This window comes from Lithobates pipiens, unplaced genomic scaffold (assembly GCF_037356315.1).
Source record: "Lithobates pipiens isolate NorthernLeopardFrog02 unplaced genomic scaffold, aLitPip1_a1.2 Scaffold_8, whole genome shotgun sequence".
NCBI lineage: Eukaryota > Metazoa > Chordata > Amphibia > Anura > Ranidae > Lithobates > Lithobates pipiens.
The window spans coordinates 636,667,879-636,690,464 of record NW_027507903.1 but is presented as its reverse complement, the minus strand read 5'-3'; the positions used below and the strand labels follow the sequence as shown (position 1 = coordinate 636,690,464).

At 46.7% G+C, this 22,586-nt stretch overlaps 1 protein-coding gene across 3 annotated transcripts in view; it reads right to left on the bottom strand.

The window, feature by feature from the left end:
* The window catches only part of LOC143961569 (alpha-2,8-sialyltransferase 8E-like), a 218,066-nt gene that overhangs the window by 103,621 nt on the left and 91,859 nt on the right, over positions 1 to 22,586 (bottom strand). Inside the window, exon 1 of one of the 3 annotated variants that reach the window (XM_077470877.1) lies at positions 16,804 to 16,954. The exons of the other annotated variants lie outside the window; for them this stretch is intronic. The gene's annotated coding sequence lies outside the window, so the exon portion shown is untranslated. Of the gene's footprint in view, positions 1 to 16,803; positions 16,955 to 22,586 lie in introns of those variants that run through there. 3 annotated transcript variants of the gene reach the window in all.

The following is a 22,586-nucleotide window of genomic DNA, read 5'->3' as shown; positions in this document are numbered from 1 at the left end:
TCCAAATCAGGGACAGTCCCTCCAAATCAGGGACAGTTGGGAGCTGTGGTCATAAGTCTAGGCTTTTTACAAGACAAGAAAAAGGAAGTGGGCTGTATAAGGTATTTGCTGGCAAAAACAAAATGTTTTACTATCCAAAAGGGCAGAAGATTTAATAGATGGAAAGTTGAAAAAAAAAAGGTCCGCTTTAAGCTATACATGTTATTGTCCATTGCACTTTATATGAAATGTTCACTTTGTAAAACATTTTTGATTTTTTTTGCCCTTTATTGTATGAATTCTTTGCACAATTGATCATCAAATCTCATGTGTATACCTGATTTGGTATATCCGATTATAGGTGATTTTTTTTTTTTATAATCTTATAGCATATTGGTTGGGTTAGCTCCCATTATTATAATTTTTTTATTGTTTCACTTTAAAGCGGGAGTCCACCGGGACTCCGCGTTTTTTTTTTTTTTTTTTAAAAGCCAGCAGCTACAAATACTGCAGCTGCTGACTTTTAAATAGTGACACTTACCTGTCCAGCGCGCCCGCGATGTCGGCACCCGAAGCCGATCGCTCGCTCGGCTGCCGGGTCCCGCCGCCATCTTGGGTATGGGAATCAGGAAATGGAGCCTTTCGGCTTCATTTCCCGGTTCCCTACTGCGCATGCGCGAGCCGCGCGGCGCAATCCGGACGGTCCCCGCTGCCTCTGGGAGCTGTGTGTTTCCCAGCAGGCAGCGGGGCACTTGCTGAAGGGGGCAGGGCATTGCGGAACGGGGGCGTAACCTACGCTCGTTCCGCAGACAGCTAGCCCGGAAGTGGGTGCAGTTACCTGGATTATCCAGGTAACTGCACCCCCCTCCCCCCTGAAAGGTGCCGATTGTGGCGCCGGAGGGGGGGAGGGATCAGATGAGCGGAGGTCCATTTTAGGGTGGACCTCCGCTTTAAGCACCCTTAAAATCAATGCTTTTTTTTAACCACTTCAGTTCCGGAAGGTTTTACCCCCTTCCTGACCAGGAAGTTACGGCACTGCATCGCTTTAACTGACAATTGCGTGGTCGTGCAATTTTGTACCCAAATAAAATTGATGTCCTTTTTGGGGGACCAGCGACACCAACCATTGCTTAAAAAAATGCACTGTCACTGGATAAATGACACTGGCAGGGAAAGAGTTAACACCAGGGGCAATACAAGGGTTAAATGTGTTCTCTATGAGTGCTTTCTAACTGTGGGGGAAGTGCTTTGACTTAGCAGAAACACAAGATCTCTATTTTCCTCTCTGGGAGAACGGCGGTGTCTGCCTTGTTTACAAAGGCAGACCCTCATTCTGCCTCTCTGCAAACGATTGCCTGGTTCCTGGTGAACATTGTGTCCACCGGACCCGCTGATTGGCTCCTGCTGTTTCCAATCACTGCAGACGCCGGGCTCCGGCGTCATGCGCTCCCCAAAGCCAAAGAAGGTTACGTACAGGTATGTGATTTCGCACTTAAGGGCCGCCATGCCGCAGTTTATGTACGTGGGCGGTCCTTAAGCGGTTAAAAAAATATATTAAAAAAAAGTTTTTGCATTGATACCTGTCCCCCAGGGCAGTACCTGGGCCCCCATACCCTTTTTATGTCCAATAACTTGCATATAAAAAAGTATATGTTGCGCTAAAGTGCATGTGTACAAAAATCATGGAAATTCTGCAATACCCACAATATATACCAAAGTTAAATACATACATTTGAGTTAATAAAATTGTGTGCAAACAGTAAAACAAAGTGAATAGTTTAAAGCGGTAGTAAACCCGCAAATTGTGTTTTTTTTTTTTAACACCTGCAAAGCAAAAGGCATAATGAGCTAGTATGCACCGCATACTAGCTCTTTATGAAATACTTACCTTAGAACAAGGCCCCGACATCTGGCCCGATCCACGCCGAGGGAGCTGACATGCTCCCTCTGCGTTTCTTCCGAGTATCGCAGCTCCACCACTGTGAGTGGCCGGAGCCGCGATATTGTCACTCCCACGCATGCGCGCGGGAGACTTCATTCCGGCCGGCTGGCCACTGCCGGATTTTCAGGCCGAGAATCCCCTTGTGCGCATGCGCCGCTGCAGTCAGCGGCGCATACCAAGGGGAATATCTCCTAAACCGTACAGGTTTAGGAGATATTTTTTTTTACCTACAGGTAAGCCTTATTATAGGCTTTCCTGTAGGTAAAAGTCCCAAAAATGAGTATACAACCACTTTAAGTGTGAGCACTCAGTAAATAGTCCTGATATGAGAAATATAAACTCTAATGCTACACACGATCGGAATTCTCGTCGGAAAAAGCTCTGATGGTTTTCCCGACAGAATTCCTACTGAATTCGGCTCAAGCTGTCTTGCCTACACACGTGACTAGAAAAAGGAAGTTCAATAGCCAGTAGCCAATAGCTTCCATCTCGTAGTTGAATCTGAGCATGCGTGATTTTTGGCGTGTCGGAATTGCATACACACGATTGGAATTACCGATAGAAAGTTTTTCCGTCTGGAAAATTGAGAACATTCTATCAATTTTTTGGCTGGCGGAAATTCGGACAGCTAAATTTCGATGGAGCGTACACACGGTCGCATTTTCCGATAAAAAGCTCTCATCTCTCTTTTTCTGGCTGGAATTCCGATCGTGTGTACGCGGCATAAAAGTGACTAATCGGTGTTAAAGTCCATCAAACAGCAATCAAAAGATTTGTGAAGGAAAGAGTCCATGTGCAAAGTGACGATTTCCACATAATCAAGTGACAACACTATGCGGTGCTCAAGAGGTAGGAGCATTTTCTATCAACACCATCACCTATAGGAATGAGGTTTACCGGAATTCACAGACTTGGGAAGGCGTATGCAAGTCGTGATAAGCTTTATGGTGAAATGTAGCAGGGCTCTGCTCCACAGACGGTCTCCAATGCTTCACTCAATATGGCGTTTACACACTCACAGAGGAAGGACAGGAGGAAGGACAGGAGGAAGGACAGCAGGTTGATAAAGGAAAGGATGATGGTCATCAAAACTCCACGTATTAATGTGTGATAAACCATGATGGAAAAAAACTCGCAAGGTGCAAATGCCATTAATGATATCTTTAATCGTACAAAAATAGACTAAAAACACTCACATTTGTGAAGTAAACAGCTGATTTTTTCAAATATATTGTAAGAGAATGGCTTAATGGGGTTTCAACCGACGCGTTTCGTCTTCTTAGACGTCATCTGGACCACCGACAACCACATCACGCTTAAATAAAAAATGTGACCCCAAACTGAATCGTGGAACTGAACCGGAAATTGATGTCACTACCGGTTTAGCGGAGGTGCTTCCAGTATATCAAATTAAACCATTCAATTGTTTGTAAAATTAAGACCAGAAATAAATTGAAAAATATGTGAATACTAATTCTCCAGACTATGGTTCGCAAATCTTTTGATTGCTGTTTGATGGGCTTTAACACTGATTAGTCACTTTTAGAGTTTATATTTATTTGTGACTCATATCAGGATTATTTACTACTTACTTTAGTGCAACATATTCTTTTTTCACTTTTTTAATTAGCCGTCAGTCTTCCGGTAATGTTTGCTGCTTTTCACATCTAATACCATAGTCATAGCGCAGTATTTTTTTTTTTTAGATTTTCCCAATAACTTGCATATACAGTAGGTGCCGCCGATATTGTGTTTGACGTCACAGTCCCAGCATGCCCGGGCGGGGCCACCATGTGACATCACGCCCCATGCCTATATAAGTGATCACGCAGCGCTCACACGGTATTACAGTGGGAGAGAGCGTTGTGTCAACATCAGAAGAAGAAAGAAGAGAAAAGAGGGAAGAAGGACGGAGGAGACCGGGCTCCCCCGCTAGTAAAAGAGCTGGAAGAAAATAGAGGAGGAACCCAGAAGAAGAATCGGAGAGAGCGGGAGAAGATGCCGGAGAGCGAGAGAAGACGCCGGAGAGCAGGAGAAGACGCTGGAGAGCGGGAGAAGATGCCGGAGAGCAGGAGAAGAGGCTGGAGAGCAGGAGAAGACGCCGGAGAGCAGAAGAAGAGGCTGGAGAGCAGGAGAAGACGCCGGAGAGCAGGAGAAGACGCCGGAGAGCGGGAGAAGATGCCGGAGAACAGGAGAAGAGGCTGGAGAGCAGGAGAAGACGCCGGAGAGCAGGAGAAGACGCCGGAGAGCGGGAGAAAATGCCGGAGAGCAGGAGAAGAGGCCAGAGAGCGCGAAGGAGTGGGAAGAAGACCCCAGGATGACGATGACGACGAAGGAGAAAGCCGGCGAAAAGACCCCCGAAGTCGGAAGAAGACCCCCGGAGCTGCCTAATAAATTACTTTGGGAACCTGTCTTGTGTGTTTTTTTATTAACACTTTTTTCCCCAGGTGAATGGGTAGGGGTACCATGTACCCCATACTCATTCACATAGGGTGGGGGTTTGGGATCTGGGGGCCCCCTTATTAAAGGGGGCTCCCAGATTCCGTAAACCCCCCGCCCGCAGACCCCGACAACCAATGGCCTCATCAACATGGGGACAAGGTGCTTTGGGGTGGAGGGGCCGCAGGGTGCCCCCCTTCCCCTAAAGCACCCACCCCCCCATGTTGAGGGCATGCGGCCTGGTACAGCTCAGGAGGGGGGGTGGCGCTCACCCGTCCCCACTCCCTTTCCTGACCGGCCAGGCTGCGTGCTCGGATAGGGGTCTAGTATGGATGTTGGGGGGACCCCACGCCATTTTTTTGGCATAGGAGGTTCCCCTTAAAATCTCTACCAGACCTAAGGGCCTGGTATGCTTCTGGAGGGCGAACCCATGCCGGGTTTTTTTTTACAATTTGGCGTATTCAGATTCATACCAAATACAGTGCCTGGTATTGGCAGGAATCCAATTCGGATCCCCGCACCAGTGTGATCCCGGCCTCAATGTCAGCGATGCTTGTCGCTCATCGGGAAAGGATCAGTGCGAGCTGGCTCAGCGCTGGCTCGCAGGGGCATGCAGGGTGTCAATCTCGCCGATAAAATCTGCGAGATTGACACAATATCCCAGGCACCTACTGTAAGCCTTCAAAATGGGGACTATTGATTTTTCGAGTTTGGGTCCCGTAGACTTTAATAGGGTTGCCGGTGTGGGTCCAAACTTTCCATGCTCGAGAGTTCTAAAAACAATAAACAATATACACTATATTGCCAAAAATATTGGGAAGCCTGCCTTTACAAGCACATTAATCAAAACCCAGTCTTAGTCCGTAGGGTTCAATATTGAGTTGGCCCACCCTTTGCAGCTATAACGGCTTCAACTCTTCTGGGAAGGCTGTCCACAAGGTTTAGGAGTGTATCTATGGGAATGTTTGACTATTCTTCCAGAAGAGCATTTGTGAGGTCAGGCCCTGATGTTGGACGAGAAGGCCTGGCTCGTAGTCTCCACTCTAATTCATCCCAAAGGTGTTCTATCGGGTTGAGGTCAGGACTCTGTACAGGCCAGTCATCTTCCTCCACCCCAAACTCGCTCATCCATGTCTTTATGGACCTTGCTTTGGGCACTGGTGCGCAATCATGTTGGAACAGGAAGGGGCCATCCCCAAACAGTTCCTACAAAGTTGGGAGCATGAAATTGCCTTGGAATGCTGAAGCTGGACACTGAAACTAAGGGGCCAAGCCGAACTCCTGAAAACCAACGCCAACACCATAATCCCCCCCTTCACCAAATGATTTTGACCCGTGCACAAAGCAAGGTCCATAAAGACATGGATGAGCGGAGTTTGGGGTGGAGGAACTTGACTGGCCTGCACAGAATCCTGACTTCAACATGACACAACACCTTTGGGATGAATTTTAGCGGAGACTGCGAGCCAGGCCTTCTTGTCCAACATCAGTGCCTGACCTCATAAAGGCACTTCTGGGGATTGGGATGTCATAAAATTTCATGTACGTGTAAAGGCTGTCATTCCAATACTTTTGGTAATATAGTGTATATGCATAGCGTGTCAATCTGAACACTGTTCTTATCATTAAATCATGCAAACATTTGGGTGCACTGTCCCTTTAACCACTTGCCGTCCAGATGCCATAGTTATACTGCGGCAGGTTGGCTCTATTGCGTGAATAGCCGTAGGTGTACGTAGCTTCCTGCATCAGATACAGTGGGGCGGAGCCGATGTCCGCCGGCCACTCGCAATCGCTCCACAGAAAGCCAGAATGGCGTTCTGTCAATGTAAACAAACAGATCCCCATTCTGACAGGGGAGTGCAGTGAGATTGTCTGTTCCTAATGATTAGGAACAGCGATCTCTCTCTCTCTACTCCCAATCAGTACACTCCCCCCCCCCCCACAGTTAGAAACACCTCCCAGGGAACACATTTAACCCTTTGATCGCCCCCTAGTGTTTAACCCCTTCCCTGCCAGTGTCATTTATACAGTAATCAGTGCATTTTTATAGCACTGATCGCTGCATAAATGTCAAATGGTCCCAAAATAATGTCAAAAGTGTCTGATCTGTCTGCCACAATGTCGCAGTCCCACTAAAAATCGCAGATCACTGATATTAGTAAAAAATAAATAATAAAAATGCCATAAATCAATGCCCTATTTTGTAGATGCTATAACCTTTGCGCAAATCAATCAATATACGCTTGTTGCAATTGTTTGAATGAAAAATATGTAGAAGAATACGTATTGGCCTTAACTGATGAAGAAATTCGTTTTTTTTTTTTTTTTTTTGGAGGGGATATTTATTATAACAAAATATTGTTGTTTTTTTTTCAAAATTTTCACTTTTTTAGTTTATTACGCAAAAATTAAAATAAAAACACCAAAAGAAAGCTCTATTTGTGGGGAAAAAAAAAGGACATACATTTTGTTTGGGTACAACGTCACACGCACGTCGACGGAGTTACGACGGACTTCCGAACGAACAGACTTGCCCACACACGATCACACCAAAGTCCATTCGTTTTGGACGTGATGACGTACGACGGGACTAGAAAAGGAAGTTCAATAGCCAGTAGCCAATAGCTGCCCTTGCGTCGTATTTGGTCTGTCGGACCAGCACACAGACTAATGCTTTTCCCGATAGAAATTAGATCCGCCGGACAGATTTGAAACATGTTCTATTTCTAGGTCCGTCTGAATTTTTGGAAGAAAAAAGTCAGATGAAGCCCCACACACGACCGTACCTTTTCTGCCGGAAAGTTTGGTCGTGTGTATGCGGCATAAGGGGTAGATTTACTAAAGGCAAATAGACTGCAGTTGCACTCTGTAAGTGCAGATGCTCCACAGCTTTAGTAAATGAGGTAACGCATAATTTGCAAAAGAATACCCAATCACGAGCAAAGAAAATTTTAAAAAATGCATTTGATTGGATGATGGAAGTCAGCAGAGCCTCTGCTCATTTACTAAGCTCTGGACCAACTGCTCTTGCAGAGTGCAACTATTTGCCTATTTTCCTTTATTAAATTAACCCCCTAAGTGTCAACAATCCTTATTGTCATTCCCATACTCCTTCACTCAAACACAGAGCTCTATTCCCTTACCAAAATTTTCGACCCCCAAAATTAAAGTGGTCAACAGCGCTTGGCAATGGGATGCAGTCCACCGGTCACTAGGGTGACCACATTTCCAAATGGCCATTCAGGGACACCCCCCCCCCCCGCACCCACCCAAGTGGTATGCAATGTGTAGAGGGGGACGCGGAGGAAGAACAGAGGGGGACACGGAGGAATAACGGAGGGGGACACGGAGGAAGAACGGAGGGGGACACGGAGGAAGAACGGAGTGGGACACGGAGGAAGAACAGAGGGGGACACGGAGGAAGAACAGAGGGGACACGGAGGAAGAACAGAGGGGGACACGGAGGAAGAACAGAGGGGGACACGGAGGAAGAACAGAGGGGGACACGGAGGAAGAACAGAGGGGGACATGGAGGAAGAACGGAGGGGGACACGGAGGAAGAATGGAGGGGGATAGCAGAACAGAGGGGGACACGGAGGAAGAACAGAGGGGGACACGGAGGAAGAACAGAGGGGGACAGCAGCAGAACAGAGGGGGACACGGAGGAAGAACAGAGGGGGACACGGAGGAAGAACAGAGGGGACACGGAGGAAGAACGAAGGGGGACAGCAGCAGAACGGAAGGGGGCACGGAGGAAGAATGGAGGGGGGCACGGAGGAAGAACGGAGGGGGACAGCAGCAGAACAGAGGGGGACGCGGAGGAAGAACGGAGGGGGACAGCAGCAGAACAGAGGGGGACGCGGAGAAAGAACGGAGGGGGACACGGAGGAAGAACAGAGGGGGACACAGAGGAAGAACAGAGGGGGACACGGAGGAAGAACGGAGGGGGAAAGCAGCAGAACAGAGGGGGACGCGGAGGAAGAACGGAGGGGGACAGCAGCAGAACAGAGGGGGACGCGGAGGAAGAACGGAGGGGGACAGCAGCAGACAGGCAAAGACAGCGGACGCGGTGGCAGACAGGCAAAGTTGTGGAGCGGACTGATCTGGTGGTCACTGTTTTTTTTCATTCCAGGACACTGTATTGTCCCGGAATGAAGGTGCCCGGGGCACGGGACAAAAATTTTAAATCAGGGACAATCCCCGGCAATCCGGGACATGTGGGCACCCTACCGGTCACCTGACGCAACTCAGCAAGGGCAGCCAGCTTCCTCCGGCTCATCAGCTTCTTAATACACAGTAGCTCCAGATGTCAGATGCCGCTCGCTCAGATTAAGCCAAATGCCAACCTCAATATAAGCCTTGATTTACCACAAAAGAGAAGGAGGAACTATAGTTTGTTACTGCAAACCAACCATGTTTTATTAAAAGAATTGTGCTTGCAGAAAGAGGAAAACCAAACAGGATAAGATCAGCATGCTGCCCGATCTGGCCGTAATGTGTGATGACATCAGCACAAAAGCATATCCCTACGTGTTTTGTCCACATAGTTTTAGGGGCACTCTACTTTATGAACTTATGACAACATATTCCACTTTCTACACTGGGCTCTACATTACTAATGTAAATCTAATGTACAAACAGCGCTTGCCGTTATACCAATATGAAAAATATTATTTAATAAGTGTGTGAATAGGTGAATTAATCAATTGGTAACAATAAATTCTTAAAATAAATTAATAACTTAATATCAAACGAGCTTCTGATGACGTCACGGTAGATAACGAAACATGTAAGTCTGTAATGCACGTTGCGCTACATCACGCACTGGTGGAGCGCCTGCTGTGGGTCTTGTGGGTTCCATCTCCTCCAGGCTGTGCCATTGCGGTTGCTCGCTTTAGGAGGCTATTGTGTTTTTATTTGTATTGCCATTGTTTTTAGCCATTGGGTTTTTATCACTAAATTACCCTATGGTATTACACAATGAGGAATTCGTAATTCATGAAATCAGTATATTAGGATTCTGAACATTAAAGCGGAGTTCCAAGCAAAAATGGAACTTCCGCTTTAAGGGAGGGTGACCCCCTGACATACCACATTTGGCATTTTTTGGGGGGGCGGGGCGGAAATCTTCTTTTTTAGAGGGTTCCTGCTCCCACTTCCTCCTGGGGTACCGTGGCGCCGGAAGGGAGATCGCCTTTCCCCTCTCCCTCTTGGCAATCATCTGGGACACGTCACAAATCCCAGATGATTGCCGCCGTGCAACGCGGCTCGAGTTTACGCAGTGCATGCCCGGCTGTGAAGCCACAGCCAGCGCCCACAGTGACAATGCTGGTGCTGCAGAGAGGAGGGCGAGATGAGCGGGGCTTCGTTTCACCGCATTGCTGGACCCTGGGACAGGTAAGTGTCCTATTATTAAAAGTCAGCAGCTGCACTATTTGTAGGTGCTGAGTTTTTTTTTATTTTTTTATTGGAACTCTGTTTAAATTCTACATTTTATTTTATCGATTTATTCATTTATTTTATATGAATTTTATATTGGTGTTCACTGCGGTTTCCTCATTTGTTCGTTTTGCTAGGGAGTTTTTGAGTTTATTGTATTTTTCACACATTCCACCAATCACATTTGATATCCTAATATTCTGATCACAAAAGTCCAAAAAAGACAAAGTCCTGTGAAATCCAAATGGAAACTTCCTAGGTGTATGATACAGACAGATGGGGTATGGATGTCCACTCACCAGATGAGGTGGATCCTCCTACTTTATTGCAGGAAGGATCGAACAGGCTTGTGGGGTCTACCTGACCACCCTGGGACTTTAAGAGGGTCTTTTAATTCTCTCCACCTCATAATATGGTGTGGCACCAAGTGGGATGTCCAGTGGTGCAGGAAAAGGAAAATAAAAGAGGACGAACTTGTTGTGTAATACCGTACGGTAATTTATTGATAAAAACTCAGTGGCTAAAAATAATGGCAATACAAATAAAAACAAAATAGCCTCCTAATGCGAGCAACCGCAATGGCACAGCCTGCAGGAGATAGAAGGTACGAGACCCACAGCAGAGTCAGCGTACTTTCCACCAGTGCGTGACATAGCGCAACGTGCGTTCCATGCTTACGCGTTTCGTCATCTAGCATAATGTCATCAGAAGCTCATTTGATATTACGTTAGTCATTTCGTTTTTTAATTTATTGTTACCCATTGATTAATTCATGTATTCATACACTTAAATAACATTATGTATATTGGTATAACGGTAAGCGCTGTGTGCACATTAGTTTGTGTGCACTTTTTTCCCTACTTCACCATTTTTTGAACAGCAGCTGCCTATAAATTAAATTGAATTAATAATATTATTCAACTATATAGATATAAACAAGTTTTATCCTTAGCACGTGTGATTTGCACATACATCTACATTACTAATACCATACCACTCCTCTTTGCATGCTGTGCTTTAGAGCAAAATGCCATTTCACTGTACACTACAGTACATCCTACATGTTGTAACACTCTGCTATTTACCGTATGCTGTACATTATTCAATAGCTCTCCATATCATAACTATCAGGTACCTGGTAGCAGAGCTTGAAATGATGAGGAAGGCCTCTCTTACACCGCTGACTCAGGGCCCCTGATAGTGTGGACAGGAGGCGTAGGAATACAGAGTGGCATCAGTGCCTGTCAGTCTTGCTAGCAACAGGGCAGGTGTCCACACTAAGCAGGCAAAGTCATCACATGGCTCTAGTAAGCAGGCTAGCAGGTGGGCAGCTGGTAATTGTGACCAAGGCCGCTGGCAGGGGGAGTCCACCGGTATTCCTCTACGGGGCCCGAGCACACACAAGGACCCAGACAGGGAGGCAGATCGGCGTGGTGTGACAATTCCAGAAACGATCCATCCAGCAGCTGAAAGCCGATTTCTCTCCCTCCTGTCGGCTTTCAGCTGCTGGATGTCGTGGAAAACAGAGAGATGTGTCAGGACACTGAGAGTGGGGGAAGGGGTCGGCGAATATGTCATTTACTGGCCCCATCCTAGGGCTGTCTTAAAGCACAGGCACCTCCGAGAACAGCCCAGGGGTCCTAGATGCATTGGGAACCCTTAAAGTTTCCTCCCAGCAGTATTCTGGCGACAAGTTCTGGCAACTTGTTGATATCCCCACAAACACCAGGGGGCATACCTTGGATCTGGTCAGTACAAACTCTGCTCCTCTTACCAACGTGCAGGTGTATGACCTAGGTGTGTCTGATTACAAGGACATTTCTATGGATTTGCCATCCTCATCCAGCCTCTACAAGCCTAAGCGGAATATCTGTTTCAGAAACCTAAAAAACATAAATCCAGAATTCTTGGCAACAGACTTTCAGCATCTCTCTACACACTTTTCATCAGTTGACGAAGCAGTGGATTATTACAACAGTCAACTTAGCAGCCTCTTGGACCTCCATGCCCATGTTAAAACAAGAACAGTCACCTTCACTCGCTCAGCTCCGTGCTTCACAGATGAGCTTCGTAAGATAAAGGCAGCAGGGCGGGTCCTTGAGTTTCAAAGCCTCTGGCCTCATTATCCACAAACAAATTTACCGGGAGCAACAAAGACATAGATGCACAATCCCTCAAAGAGGCAAGGTCACAGTTTTACTCCAATACCAGCAGAAATAGCCCAGGAAATTCCAAGCAGCTTTTCTCCACTATAAATCACCTTCTTAAACCAAATTCTCCTCCACTTACTGCCCTTAACCCTTGTACACACGGTCAAACATTCCGACGGAAAATGTCCGATCGGACCGTGTTGTCGGATAATCTGACTGTGTGTGGGCTCCATCGCACTGTTTCCGTCAAAATATCCAACGGACAAAGTTTTAGAGCTGGGCTATAAAACTTTTCGACAACATGATCCGATCGGACTTTGTCCGATTGTGTGTAGAGAGTTCTGATCGGACAAAGTGCCACGCATGCTCAGATCAAATTCCTAGACCAAAGCTATTGGCTACTAGCCTGAATGTAGTCCCGTCCTAATGAAATAACGTCATCACGCTATGTACGATCGGATTTTCTGACAACTTTGTCCGACCGTGTGTATGCAACACAAGTTTCGGACAAAATCCGTCGGACAAAATCCGACGGATTTTGTTGTCGGAATGTCCGACCGTGTGTACAAGGGCTTACAGAATAGTAGGGCAATAAATCCATGGATTTTTTCACATCAAAAATTGCTCGTATCCGTTCTGCCCTTTTTGGTCCTCCCACCCAATTTGTCCCCCCCAACATATATTGTCTCCCAACCCCTAAATTGCCTTCCTGAGGTGTCATCGGAAGAGGTGAAGAACATCATCAGGAAGATGAAACCCTCTACCTGTCCCCTGGACCCTCTCCCAACCTCCCTGGAAAAAAACTCATATCACTTTCCTAAGTCCCCTGATTACCGCTGCTGTAAATCATTCCCTTCAAACTGGCCATGTTCTCTCTGTCTTAAAAAATGCCATTATCAGATCATTGCTCAAAAAACCCACTCTTGGTCCGGAAGTCTTATCCAATTATAGGCCCATTTCTAATCTTCCCTTCATATCAAAAGTGCTTGAGAAAGCAGTTGCAATTCATCTTCAGGATCACCTTAAACCAGGGGCGGACTGACAACTCATGGGGCCCTCGGGCAATAGGAAATTATGGGGCCCCCAGGCAATCAGGGGCCACACAGTATACACAAACACACACACACACAGTATACAATCACAAAGTATACACAGACATGTTTCTATTGGCTGAGAAGGTTCTGGAGAGGTGGGCAGCTATAATCTCTGGATTTTTAGGCCAAAAGGATGTCATTAAGGGACATTTCAGAGACAGCTATAAAAAAAACACAGATTTTTACATACTGTCCCTGGTTTTACTGAGGCTGGCAACCCTGATAGGGCCCCCTAGTGGCCCGGGGGCCCTCGGGCAGCGCCCGAGTGGCCAAATAGTCAGTCTGCCCCTGCCATAAACACAATAACCTCTTTGAAAAATTCCAGTCATGTTCTCACTTTGCTCACAGCACTGAGACTGCACTCGTTAGAGTTACAAACGACCTCCTCATATCATCTGATGCTGGCTCTCTCTCCCTCCTTATCCTCCTGGACCTCTTGGCTGCATTTGACACTGTTGACCATGGCATTCTTTTAAATCGGCTCCATTGCTCCGCTGGACTCAATGACACATCCCTTAGTTGGTTCAAATCATATCAGGACAGAATGCATCTCCCTTGGCCACTTCAAATCAAATCTGCATACAGTTACTTGCGGCGTCCCCCAGGGGTCAGTTCTTGGGCCCATTCTCTTCATTCTCTATCTTACCCCCCTTGGCCAAATTATTAGCCACCATAAAATGTAATTTCACTGCTATGCCGATGACACACAGCTATATGTTAATGCAACAGCTGAAACTCTACCTTCACAGTCATCCCTATCAGTACTCACCACCACCACCTGTCTGGAGGACATAAAGGTATGGATGGAGCATAATTTTCTTCAACTAAACAATTCCAAAACTGAAGTCATAATGATTGGCACTCCTCACCAGACCAAATCATCATTTATAACCAGCATCACTTTTTCCGGTTCTAATATCCCCCCCTCATCAACAGTCACAAATCTTGGTGTAAAAATGGACACCCAACTCACTTTTGAAGCCCGATTTATGCAAGACCTCTTTCTACCACCTCCGTAATATTTCTAAACTCCATCCCATTCTTTCCCTTCCAGATGCAGAAAAGCTGGTTCATGCTTTTGTCTCCTCCAGACTGGATTACTGTAATACACTTCTCATTGGGATCCTAGAAGGAGTCTGCAGAGGCTTCAGTACAGCCAAAACTCTGCTGCGAGGATCCTGATGGGAGTGCGGAAATATGTGCACATTATACCCATTCTTCACTCACTCTACTGGCTTCCTGTCCCCGCCAGGATTGAGTACAAGGCTTTCCTCCTCACATAACAATGCATACATGGACATGCCCCCCCTTTATCTCAAAGAACATTTCAAATTACAAAACACATCACTTTCCCTTCACTCTAATCACTCAAACATTCTTCAAATACCTAGAACTAGACTGAAGACAATGGGAGACAAGGCTTTTTGTGCAGCTGCCCCGTACCTGTGAAATGCCGTGAATCCTGGCATCCAGCTGGACACATGAATAGGAGGTGGTGGCGGCGGCCATGGATAGAGCTCATGCTATGAATGAGTCTATCCATTACTCATAAAGGGGGTGGTGGCCGTGGATAGAGGGGTCGGCGCCGGGTACCCCTAATGAATGGTCGCCACTGCCTGACACTTTCCCAGCAATACTCCTCCACTAGTTCCCTCACTCCCCTCCTCCCTCCCAGTTTTCTTCTATGCAGACACTTCCCCTTCACACAAGTGTGTGCCCCCCTATACGCAAACACTGCAAATAGTTGGAATCCTCCATCCTTCATACCCCCCAACACTCCCCCTCAATGCAAGAAAGCCTATTTGCTTTTATTATACTGTGGCTATTCCTCACCAGTCAACAGCATTCCTAATGCCCGCCCCTCACCATACCTCTCCAGTCCCCTCCACCCCCATCAATAGGCCAGCACAAATCCTCCTCTTTTTTATCCTATATGGACCAGGATTCCCCCAGTCCCACTCCAGTTCTTCTCTACCCACCCCCATCTCCTACCCACCTCCACTCCCCCCTCTCCTCCTTCTCCCCTACCCCATAGTTCCCATCTCCACCCCCCCGCCTTTTTTTTTCAGCGGCTGAGGAAGAACTCTGAGGCGGAGCATCCTATTACTGCTTGTGTGGGCGGGATGTGTACTGCACCAATGGCTGCTGACCCTCCTCCTCTATTCATCCCATGTGATTGGCGCAGTACACATCCCACCCACACAAGCAGCATCAGTAATAGGATGCTCCGAATTGGGGTTATTCCTTAACCCCTACAAAGTGCTGGAAGAAAGCCAGAAAATCTGGAGGGGAAGGCAGAGGAGGAATTGTCATTCTAGTTATAGATTTAGCCCAGTGACAGCCTGCCAGGATAGGTAGAATCTGTGAGAGCAGCTTCCCTGCACAGCTCTTCTTGAGGAGGCCATATCTGTATTATACATTACTGCCCCTATAGTGTACCCTCCTGCCCCCTGTACTGTGTACACTTACCCTCCCCCTGTACTGTTCCCTCCTAACCACTGCACTGTGTCCCCCCATACTGTAGATTCCTGCCCCCCATACTGTGCCCTCCTGCCCCACCATACTGTACCTTCATGTCCCCCTTCTAATGTGCCCCCTGTACAGTACCCTCCTAACCACTGTACTGTGCCCTCCTCCCCCCATACTGTAACTTCCTTCCCCAATACTGTGCCTTCCTGCCCACCCTCCTGTACTGTACTTTCCTGTCCCCTTCTACTGTGCCCTCCTGTACTGTACCCTCCTAGCCACCATATTGTGCCCCCCCTACTGCAGCTTCCTGCCCCCATACTGTGCCCTTCTACCTCCCCTGTACTGTATATTCCTGTCCCACTCCTACAGTGCCCCCCTGTACTGTACCCTCCTAACTGATGTACTGTACCCTCCTGCCCCCCCTGTACTGTGGCATCCTGCCTCCCCGGTACTGTACCATGCCCTCCTGCCCCCCCCCCCCCCTGTACTGCACCCTCCTGTTCCCCTGTAGGTTTGTACGTTAAGTTGTGTTTGTGTCCACTAATGATGATTTTTGAGTGTTTTTAGCAAAAATATTGTTTTTATATTTTTTTGGGGGGCCCTGTCAGGTAGGCTGTATGGGGCCCCATGATTTCTAACAGCAGCCAGAGTAGCAGAGTCAGGCAGGCCAGGTCATACGCAGACAGGATGGATCGGGTGCGGGGCACAGGCTGGTACGTGGTCAGAAAACAAACCATGTCTGGAACCGATCAGTAAAGCAGGAGCCATGGAGCAGACAGAAGTGGAGGTCAGGGGACAAGCCAAGGTCAGTGTAGATGGAGTTTAGAGAATGGTCAAGACAAGCCCAGTCAGCAACTGGAATCAGGATGCAGAGTCACAGTGTCACAGGATACACATGATCCTGAGCACTGGCCAAGTTTAAATAGCCCATTTGGCGACAACATCGGTCACAGGTGCACGTGTCTGCTGGCATGCAGGAGAATGTGCAAGGGCATACGCCTATGCATTAGCCAAGGCCCAATTCTTGTGAGCACAAATGGGAACATGCATTCGTCTGGGTACAGAAGTCTGTCCAGAGGAGTCATTATATCTACTGGAAAGCCTTTCCATTCAATACCCCCATACACTGAGCTCTATATTATATATGCCACACCACAAGTATCCAACCCCACCACCAGGGGTGCAGGTGACCAGGGTGCTTCCTGTTTCAGCATATTAAGCCTCTCTCTATTTTTCTGGAGGATCCATCCCAGTTTTCGTATGTAGAATTAGTGCTTTGTGTACTTACAGTTCCCCCACTCTGACTCTGTCATATAGTGCAACAAGATGCCTATTCTTCTAACCATCTGTTCTTGGTGTACTGATTCTGAGAGAAGAAACTTTCAGCTGGCCCTGCCAGTCCGTACTCCCTCCATGCCAGCATGCCTTGTATGACTAAGTCTTCTTTCCTTGTTAGTGTGATATGAAGTTAACCGGAAGACCAGATAAAAAAAAAAAAAAAAGACCAGCCAGAATACTGTGGTTAGGAGGTGGGGAAAGATTACGTCGCCTACAGGGGGAAGTTGTAAATAAAATTATTTCTGCTAGAAGCAAAGTGTACCGTCAAAAAAAGAATTTTCACTAAAGGGGACACAGATATAAAACAGAAAGAAATAAGTAAAATAGTCTACCCCCAAATTGTTGTATACAGTTAATTCAACAACCACCAGCCAGAAAACAGCTACATCACGTCTGCAGCGCTACCCCCTGTAAGAGCCACTGATTTTAACTGGTTCTTTCCCAAACAATGCAGAGGCCACCTGTCATACAGATGACTAGGGATGAGCCCGATATGTAAGAACATTTGGTGTTCGCCCGTTCGGCGAATACCGAACATTATGGGGCGTTTGCGGGAAATTCGAGTGCCATGGAACACCCCATAATGCACTGTGCATCGATGTCTGATGATTGGCCAAAGCATGCACATGACGTGCATGCTTGGGCCAATCACAGTGTGCTCTGCTGTGAGAGCCATGATTGGCCAAAGGCCCACACTATATAAGGCTGCTTACACGGCGGCCTTATATAGTGTTATAAATGAGAGAAGTTAGCTAGAGGCAGGTTAGTTGGTGGTGTAGTATATATATATATATATATATATATATATATATATATATATATATATATATATATATATATATATTAGGGATGAGCTTCGTGTTCGAGTCGAACGTACGTTCGACTCGAACATTGGCTGTTCGTCCGTTCGGCGAAATCCGAACTCTTGGTCCGTTCGCGTCAAAATTCGTGTGGCGCGCACGGCCCACAATGCACTGCGATGGCGCAGTGCATTGCTGGCTCATGATTGGCCAAGCATGCACTGTGACCCCGCATGCTTGGCCAATCGCAGCGCCAGCAGCGAGGAGAGCCATGATTGGCCACAGGCAGGATGCCTGTGGCCAATCATAGCTCAGGCTGTGTAGTGCACGCCCCACACTATATAAGGCCGCCTTTGAGGCGGCCTCGTGTAGTGTGTTGGCATCTGAAGCAGTGGGTGTTCTGTGTACCTTCAACAAAGTTACACACCGATCGTTTTTGGCTGATTTCCTATCTTGCTCTTGTGTAGTGGTTATTGTCTGTGCCCTGACCGCAGTATACACCACTATATTCACCTCACCTATATAGCTAGTGATCTATCTTTTATAATAGAGCTTGCAGTCAGTAGTGTTAGGAGATAGTGCGTGCTGTCTGCGTGCTCTGTACCCAGTACATACCGCTATAATCCACTTACATAGCTGTTCTCTATTTGAGCCCAATTGCCATCTGCAGGAGTTATTGGAAGTTGTGTGTGCCTCCAGCACAGCACAGTATACATCTGTATATACCCCTTTATCTCTGCTGTTTTCTGGTTATTGTCTGCGTGCCCTGACCGCAGTATACACCGTGATATTCACCTCACCTATATAGCTAGTGATCCATCTTTAATAATAGAGCTTGCAGTCAGTAGTGTTAGGAGATAGTGCGTGCTGTTTGCGTGCTCTGTACCCAGTACATACCGCTATAATCCACCTACATAGCTGTTCTCTATTTGAGCCCAATTGCCATCTGCAGGAGTTATTGGAAGTTGTGTGTGCTTCCAGCACAGCACAGTATACATCTGTATATACCCCTTTATCTCTGCTGTTTTCTGGTTATTGTCTGCGTGCTCTGACCGCAGTATACACCGCGATATTCACCTCAGCCTAAGGCCCAATTTTTCTGCCCCTGTTTAACAGGGGCGTTTAAGTACAATTTTTGATGCAATGCTTTGCAGCAGGGCTAATTCCAGCAAAAAAACTAGAGTATATGGAAGAGGTTGCAGTGTGGTGGCACCAGCAGCAGTGCCTAAGGCCAAATTTTTCTGCCCCTGTTTAACAGGGACATGTAATTACAGTTCTTGATATAATATTTCACAGGAGGGCCCCTTCCTGTGCCCACCCAGAGTAACGGTGAGGCACCAGCACCACAACCACCAAAGGTCAATTTTTCTACCACTGTTCAACAATGGCATGTAATTACAATTCTTGATATAATCGTTCACAGCAGGGCGCTCCAGCGGCCACCAAGAGTCACTTTGAGGGCTTACAATGTTGTGGCAAAACCAACACCTTGTTCCGCCATTTCTGCAGAGCATATAGGGCAGGCCCCTACTTTCAAACATCCAACTTACAAACATCAGACAGCAGCAAGTGAGATGAAAAAAGATGGACGACAAAACAAATTATACAGGGGTGATAACCCTTCCCTATGTTTTCCAAAAAGCTTAAAAATAGTTTTTTTGACTGGAGCTACACTTTAAAAATGTACCAGTTGAAAATTACAAACAGATTCAACTTAACACAACAAACCTACACAGTCCCTGTCTTGTTTGCACCGCCTGTATACTGCTGTTCTGAGTATATAGGGCCTGGGGGCCACACGCATTTCCTTTTTTTAATATGGGTACAGGGTTCCCCTTAATATGCGTACAAGACCCAAATAGGCTGGTAATGGGCAGGGTGGGCTACCCATGCCATTTTTCTCAATGATTTTCAACCATATTGCAGGAACCAGATATAACATTAAAACCGCAAGCAGTTTTAAATGGTGTTATTTCCGTTTAATGTCATTTTGTGCAGGGACTGTTCTAAACATGGGAAACACGTGGCACTTCACAGGCATACTACAGACACCCCCCAGGCACCATATTTAAATGAATATTTCACTTTTTTTTTTCACTTTAATCGTCATTAAAATCAGTGCACCCGCCAAAACGGCCGTTTTTAAAACTTTTTTTTGCATTGACCCATGTCCCCTGGGGCAGGAGCCAGGTCCCCAAACCCTTTTTAGGACAGTATCTTGCTTGCATATTAGCCGTTAAAATTAGCACTTTCCATTTCGAACGTTCGAGTCCCATAGACTTCAATGGGGTTCTAACGTTCGTAACGAACGTGGGGTCCGTTTGAAAGTTCTGGTGCGAACCGAACCGGGGGGTGTTCGGCTCATCCCTAATATATATATATAGATATATACACACACACAGTGCAGTCAGTGCAGAGTATATAATACAGTGTATTGAAGTGGTTAAGGGAAACCCTATGACAGAGTTAAGAAAGAAAAACGGCATGGTTTCCCCTGAGTCCACTCCAGCCCCTTAGGGTCTGGTATAGATGTTAATGGGAACTCCACGCCAAAATTAAAAAAAATAAACGCGTGGAGTCCCCCCCGAAATCCATAGCAGGCCCTTCAGGTAGGCATAGATTTTAAAGGGAACTCCACGGCAAAATTAAAGAACAAAATTGGCTTGGGGTCCACCCCACAATACATACCAAACCCTTATCCGAGCAAGCAGCCTGGCAGGCCAGGAAAGGGGGGGCGAGTGAGTGCCCCCCCTCCTAAACCATACCAAGCCACTTGCCCTCCACATGGGAAGGGTGCTTTGGGGTCCCCCCAAAGCACCTTGTTCCCATATTGATGGGGATAAGGGCCTCAAACCCACAACCGTTGCCTGGTGGTTGTGGGGGTCTGTGGGCAGGGGCTTTTCAGAATCTGGAAGCCCCCTTTAACAACCAGATCCTGCCCCCCCCCCCCCCATGTGAATGGGTAGAGGTACATTTTAGCCCTACCCATTCACCAAAAAAGGTGTCAAAAAGTAAAAACCACAATACACAGTTTTTGATCATTTATTTATTAAGAAAAATAATACATTGTCTTGCAATGTTCATCCATCTTCAATCATGGCGCAGACAGACCCCAAAAATAATTTTAAAAATGGGAGGACGTCTCGCCGACTGCTGTCTCTTGGCTGTGACAGCTGTTATATAGGCAAGGGTTGGACCATCCGGTGACATAATGTGCTGTCAGAGCGGGCGGGGTCATCTGGTTACATCAGCGAGTGGCCCGTCCTTGCCTATATAACAGCTGTCAATGCGAAAAGACAGCAGTCGCCGGGAGGCCTCCCCTTGAGGCAACGTATTTTATTATATTTTTTATTTTTCGTGTCCATTGGGCAGCGTGATTGATGATGGATGGACATTGCGTGACACTTTGTTTTCTTTTCTCTTTTTTAATAAAACTGTGAGGGTTATTTACGAAAGCCAAATCCACTTTGCACTGCAAGTGCACTTGGAAGTGCAGTCACTCTAAATCTAAGGGGTAGATCTGTGATGAGTGGAAGCTCTGCTGATTTTATCATCCAATCATGTGCAAGCTAAAATGCTGTTTTTTTTTTCCTTGCATATCCCCCTTGGATCTACAGTAACTTTACATCAAAGTGCACTTTTTAGTTCACTTTCAAGTGCATTTGCAGCGCAAAGTGGATTTGCCTTTAGTAAATAACCCCCTGTGTGTTGTGGTTTTTACTTTTTGAAATTTTTTGTGGTAAATTGGTAGGGGTACAATGTACCCCATACCCATTCACATGGGGGGGGGCAGGATCTGAGGGCCCTCTTGTTAAAGGGGGCTTTCAAATTTCGATAAGTCCCCCACCTACAGACCCCCACAACCACCAGGCAAGGGTTGTGGGGATGAGGCCCCAAAGCACCCTCCCCATGTTGGGGACAAGTGGCCTGGTATGGTTCGGGGGGGGCTCTCGCTCATCCGGCTTTCCTGGCCTTTTGGGGGGGGGCATGCCATTTTTGGCGTAGAGTTCTCCTTAAAATCCAAACCAAACCCAAAGGGCCTGGTATGGATTTTGGCATGGAGTGCCCTTAATATCCATATCAGACCCGAAGGGCTTGGTATGAACTGGGGGGGGCCACACTGATTTTTCCATAGATTTTTATCTATATTGCTGGGAGTCGGCAATACATTACAGCCTCAAGCAATTTTCAGTTACATTTTTTCCTTTAGAAATGTCATTTTGCTGTGGCACAGTAAAACACAGACAGATGCGTCACTTACAGGCAGTCTAAGGTGACCCCCCAGGAACAATATTTAATCTCTTCCCAACCAGGTGTCACAGTTATACTGTGGCAGGTTGGCTCCCCTGCACGAGCCGTCATAGCTGTACGTTGGCTCTTTAAGATGCTGTAGCAGGCGAGCCCGCCCGCAGCGTGTCCCCGATGCCGATGAGCGCGCCCAGGCACTTGCGATCTCTCATGGCAGAGCGAGAACCAGGATCTGTGTGTGTAAACACACACATCCCGGTTCTGTCAGGGGAGAAGAGAGAGATTGTGTGTTCCTACCAAGTAGGAACAATGATCTCTCTCCTCCTCTAGTCAGCCACCTTCCCCCACAGTTAGAACTAGGCTTGTGCAATTCGTTTCGTAACGAATCGAAATTCGGCCGAATTTTGCATCTTTCGGACATTCGGATGCATCCGAATGTCAGAATAAAAAAATAACAAATTACAACGAAAGAAATATAACGAATGAATTCGAATGAATTCGACATGATTCAAAATTATTTCAACCGCATTCGAAATTATTTCATCTGCATTCGAAATTATTTCATCTGCATTTGAAATTATTTCAACTGCATTTGAAATTATTTCAACATGATTCGACATTATTTTAACCACATTCGAAAATATTTTGTGACCCGACTTTAGGGCCATGTATCTCGGGGTAACTT